The following is a 6,000-nucleotide window of genomic DNA, read 5'->3' as shown; positions in this document are numbered from 1 at the left end:
CAAAAATTGAAGGCTATAATCCACGCTTTTTGAGGAATTTTTAGGTTAAGGGGCCCGGTGGCGAAAAGTCTTGAAACCCTAGGGGATACATCTTAGGGTCATACAATGACGTTTAGAACCGTATATTACCCTTATATGTTGCCATAAATGTCCGTGGTAGGCTTGAGGTCACGATATCCGTGCAAGTTTGGAATGGGTAAATTAACTGTTTAAAGGCATATTGGATGGTTCCATCCACTCAATTGGATTCCCGGAGGGTATTAGGAACCATGGTAAACGAACCATATATGACCCTTATATGCTGCCATAAATGTCCGTGGTAGGCTTGAGGTCACGATATTAGTGCAAGTTTGGAACGGGTAAATTGACTGTTTTAAGGAATATTGGATGGTTCCACCCACTCAATTGGACTCCCAGAGGGTATATGGAACCATGGTAAACATCTCGGTAATTTTCATTTCTGTGCGAAAAAAGGTCAAAAAATTCAAAAATTGAAGGCTATAATCCACGGTTTTTGAGGAATTTTTAGGTTACGGGGCCCGGTGGCGAAAAGTCTTGAGACCCTAGGGGATACATCTAAGGGTCATAAAATGACGTTTGGAACCATATATGACCCTTATATGTTGTCATAAATGTCCGTGGTAGGCTTGAGGTCACGATATCGGTGCAACTTTGGAATAGGTAAATTGACTGTTTAAAGGCATATTGGATGGTTCCACCCAATCAATTAAACTCCAGGAGAGTATTAGGAACCATGGTAAACATCTCGGAAATTTTTCTTTTCCGGGCGAAAAAAGGTCAAAAAATTCCAAAATTGAAGGCTATAATCCTCGCTTTTTGAGTAATTTTGAGGCTACAGGGCCCGGTGGCGAAAACTCTTGAGACCCTAGGGGATACATCTTAGGGTAATATAATGACGTTTGGAACCATATATGAACCTTATATGTTGCCATAAATGTCCGTGGTCGGCTTGAGGTCACGATATCGGTGCAAGTTTGGAGCGGGTAAATTGACTGTTTAAAGGCATATTGGATGGTTCCACCCACTCAATTCGACTTTCGTAGGGGATTAGGAACCATGGTAAACATTTCGGCAATTTTTTTTTTCCGGGCGAAAAAGGTCAAAAAATTCCAAAATTGAAGGCTATAATCCACGCTTTTTGAGGAATTTTGAGGTTACGGGGCCCGGTGGTGAAAAGTCTTGAGACCCAAGGGGATACATCATAGGGTCATATAATGACGTTTGGAACCATATATGACCATTATATGTTGCCATAAATGTCCGTGGTAGGCTTGAGGTCACGATATCGGTGAAAGTTTAGAACGGGTAAATTGACTGTTTAAAGGCATATTGGATGGTTCCACCCACTCAATTGGACTCCCGGAGGGTATTAGGAACCATGGTAAACATCTCGGCAATTTTTTTTGAGGCGCCCCCAGTTTATCCCCACGATAAACATATAATGTTAATCCCATGGTAATGTCGTAAATATTTTGAAATGAAAATGGGCCAGATCAATTCATGTTGCCTAAAATAGCGACACGTGTAAAAGTAAAAAAAGTTGTCAGAATCACATGTTAGCTTTGCTAATAAACAGACGTTTGCTCCTTTTTTACCTACTTTTTCTGAATGCTAACCATGGTTAGTTGCATACTGTATTATTTTAAATTTATTTTTCTCCAAATCGGAGATTGAACTGGTGAAACAAGTAAGTCGAAGCCCTAATGTTTAATTGCCCCAAAATTTCATACTAAATTGCAGCTGCCCGATTGTCGTTTGTTGTCGATTGAAGGTCGATGATGAGATTATTCACTGAAGCGCTGATCTGCCCGTAAGTCGATTGTTCTCGTCTGAAGGTATGTGATTAGAGTATACAATGTAATCGTATTTGAAGTATTTCGGTGAAATGCGATATAGATATTCATGTATAAGGCAATTTTCGAACTTTATCGTATTGTTAAATGCTTTGGTATTGTTTTGGGAGTTCAATTTTTTGCATATGTATGAGTTCTGCTAATTGTGAAATCTGGGTTGGAGTTGGGAGTATTTTGAGTTATGTTGGTTGTATGGTATGTCAGTACATCATTGCCTAGGTATCAATCTACATGTATATTTGTTCATGCATTTAATGATAATCTTTTGTTGGAGATATGGGGTAGTTCAAGGTGTGAAGTATATAATTAGTAATTTGAGGCTAGATGGCTGTTATTAAGAGATATTCTACTTATCATTATCATATACGCAAAAGTCAGTGCTAAATAGATGTGAACTAGAATTGATGGGAAACCTGTAACCCTGTAGGATAAGGATAAGAGTATAATACAATTATTCTGTTAACTATATGTTGGTTATATGTCTATAACAAAGAGCAAAGGAATTTTAGGTGATCCATGTCAAGGCCTTGTAAGGAAAATTTTAGTGAAGCAGTTTTCAGACTATATCAATAAGGATTCTTGGGACTGAAGCTGTAAAAATACAACAATGGAACCTGTAATGCTGTAAATGGGGAAAATAATGTGTTATGTATGTGGACACATCAGAGAGTGTCTTTGGAAGATATTACTTTGAATTCAAACTCAATGACTTAATATTGCAATGAACATGAGATGATATTTTAATAGAACAGGGAATAGAGCAAGATATTAAATTGAATTTATTGTTTGTGATTTGATTTTGAGAGCTGAAGGATATATATTAGAACCCTCTACTGAGTTAATCTGACTGACTTGGTGCCTATGATATTGAACTAATGATTCAAAAGGTTGTCAGGATTCAGGAAAAGAAGAATGGGGTGATGTTCAATTGAGAACCAAAGAATCAGAGGGAATGTAGACTGAATTGAAACTGTAACTTAAAGCATAATGCCATTTTTTGTTTTGGTTTACTGCTTTGAACTTTGACGTTAATGCTAAGAATAGGTTCTAAAGTAATTAAGATTAGTTACATAAACGACTTTAGACTTTACCATTTTTTCTGGAGCTATCCTTAATTACGACCCTTTATTTAGCCCTTGAATCATTACTTCCTGTCATGTTTCATTTTGAGTTTTCAAATTGTCAATAATCTATATGCATTTGATGCACCGCTCATGCAAAAGGTATAATAATGAAAAGTCAACAAGGACAAACATTAGGAAATGTATGGAGTATGATGCTTGTCGTTAGAGATTATTATTTTGATCCTGCAAGTCAGGCATATTACTTTGTTTTCCCATTAAATTGTTGTATCCAAGATTTTCCAATTATTTGCTCAATGTAGGTTTGATTGAGAAATATATGTAAATATGGAAATCCGATAATTGTTTTTTTGTAGTTATTCCTTCCTGACTGTTTATTCAAAATACAAAATCTTGAATTTTTTATTTAGTTTTTTTCATGAATTAGTGTATAGTTATATGCTTTTGTATGTGTCAGGGTTCCATATTATTGTTGCATTTTCTGTACAGATTGTAGTTCAACCATTTCATTTGCTAAATGCACTTTCTATACAATACAAAGTATTGTTGACCTATCTTGTTGTGTCCTGACCTTGGTTATTAATGAGACCTCCTATAATGTTCAGATAATGGAGAATATTGATAAGGGAAGTGGAGTGGATGTTTGTTGTATTGGTGTTGAAGTAATACCTCATGAAGAATTAGCTGATGGTTGTAGGGAAGTTGGGAACTGTCCTGACTTGCAAGGTATGGACCTAATTGCACATGCATCTGAACCAACAACAAATGAAGATGGACCTGATGTGTGTGTTCAAGGTGTTGAAACTTCTTATAGGACCCCTACCCGTACAATACAGACTGTGCACACTATTGTATCTAGTAACAAAATCAGTGTTGTTAGTGTTGTTGAGGAACCTAAGGAGGGCATGATTTTCAAAACTTGGCAGGATATTGAGGCCTATTATAAGGAATATGCTGAACAGATGGGGTTTGGTGTGAGCAGGGTTTAAGGTTCATTCTCTAAGAAGGATAGGGTTAGGAGGGGGAGTACATGGAGGTGTGAATGTTGGGGGAGACCTGACATGAGAGCAGCGAGAGCGGCGAAGAAGAGGGCTAAATCAATGGAAGTTGCTGGCTGCGGTAACTTAGTTGGAGGGGTTATCGCGGAGAATGAGTTGAATCGTTGCAAACGGAAGTCCAAAAAGTGTGAGTGTGGTGCTAAGATTTATGCTAGCGTTAACGAAGATGGTGATTGGCAGTTGAGAACTGTTATTTTGCAGCACGATAACCATGATTTAATACCAAATGGAGCTAAGTTGGTTAAAGAGTATAGAATGAAGTAGATGACATCCACTGTTAGGAAGCGATTGATCAATTTTTTTGATGAGGGCGTACCCGTGTCTCGTATCCATGGTTGCACTGCCGTTGAAATGGGAGGGGCAGAGAACATGTCAATGACAGTGAAGGATTTCCAACATGAGGTTTACAAGGAGCGTCGTCTTAGGATGGAAGGCGGGGATGCGGCTGCTATGATGTCATACTTTGAGTATATGATGGCCGATAGTCAGAATTTTTTTCATGCTAATCGTCTAGATGATGAAGGTCGGTTAAAAGATGTGTTGTGGGTGGATGCTCGTAGTCGAGCTGCTTATGAGTATTTCGGTGATGTAGTTTGTTTTGATGCTACATACTTGACAAATGAGTATGATTTGCCGTTTGTGAATTTTGTTGGGGTGAATCACCATGGGCAGTCTATTCTCTTGGGTTGTGCATTGGTTTCGCATGAGGATTCAGATACGTTCAGATGGATTTTTCGGCAGTGGCTTTGTTGCATGGGTAATAAAGCCCCGGTGGGCATCCTTACAGACCAAGCTGCTGCGATGCGTAAGCCCTTGGAAGAAATTATGCCGAACACTATACACAGGTGGTGCATCTGGCATATTATGTCGAAATTTGGTGACAAGCTTGGCAAATGCCCCAAGTAAGTGATCTTATTAAAGTGTATAACTTTTTTATCTAAAGGTTGTGTTATTCATATTGTTTAAGATGAGCTGATATGATAGTAATCTTGTTTGAGATTAGCTGATATGTAGTAGCAAAGTAAAGTAATATTCAAAGCCACTCTTCATTTGTGTAATAAAGCCCCTGATGATTGTAACCTTGTTAATGTTAAGAATTTTACCTGATGATAATTTAAGATCACTTATGGCCTAACACACAGCCTCAAATTCTGAAATTATAGAACCAGTGAGGTTGTTCTGCTCTAATTGTACATTTTAAGCTTAGATTCAGCATGGGCGTAGCTTGGAAAAGAAAAAACAGAGTACACCCTGCTAAGTTGCTATGGCTAGTCTTGCTGTGTCTCTGTTAGAACCTCCTGCAATCCTGCTTATCAGTAGTAATTTGGTAGATATGATTACTGCATGAACCTTCATCTAGCTTCTTTGTAATTGTTTATAGTTACAGAGAGTTGGACTTGAAAGTTGAAACAACAACTGAACAATAGAACTTATAATCTGGTGTAGTTGAAGAGATCCTATTGTCATGTTACAGTCAGATGCTGAAGTGGATAGAACTTAGATTTAGACACTCTACTTTGAAATGAAGAGTCTGTATAACATAGACTACGATTTTTACTATGATTGCCTCTACTCATTTATGAACTCATGAAGATTTGGGATGTGATTCTATGGATTTATTTTCGACTTTCAAATATACCTGTATTATGGCTGAATTTATCTAAATTTTCTTCCATCTCATGTTTATTTTTGTTTTCCTATCTTCATTTCCTCATCTTGTTGATTGAATTAAATAATTTTTTTTTTCCCTTGTTAAAGATCCTGAGCTAGTACCTCTTTTAAAATGTATTCCTGACTGCACTAACTAATAGGTTATATAGTATAATAACCTCTAAAATTAGTGAATGTGTTCAATTTAGTTTTACATAACTGGTGAATGTTTATTGACTAAAAGGCAGAAGAAAAAGCAGATATAATGTTAAATTAAACTAGGACAGTTTGTATGTATTCCAAGTTAGCTTATATGCTTTTGTGTAGTCCATTTAT

The sequence above is a fragment of the Chenopodium album genome, chromosome 25 (assembly GCF_948465745.1).
Source record: "Chenopodium album chromosome 25, dcCheAlbu1.1, whole genome shotgun sequence".
In the NCBI taxonomy this organism is placed as follows: Eukaryota; Viridiplantae; Streptophyta; class Magnoliopsida; order Caryophyllales; family Amaranthaceae; genus Chenopodium; species Chenopodium album.
Note: the sequence above shows the minus strand (reverse complement) of the source record.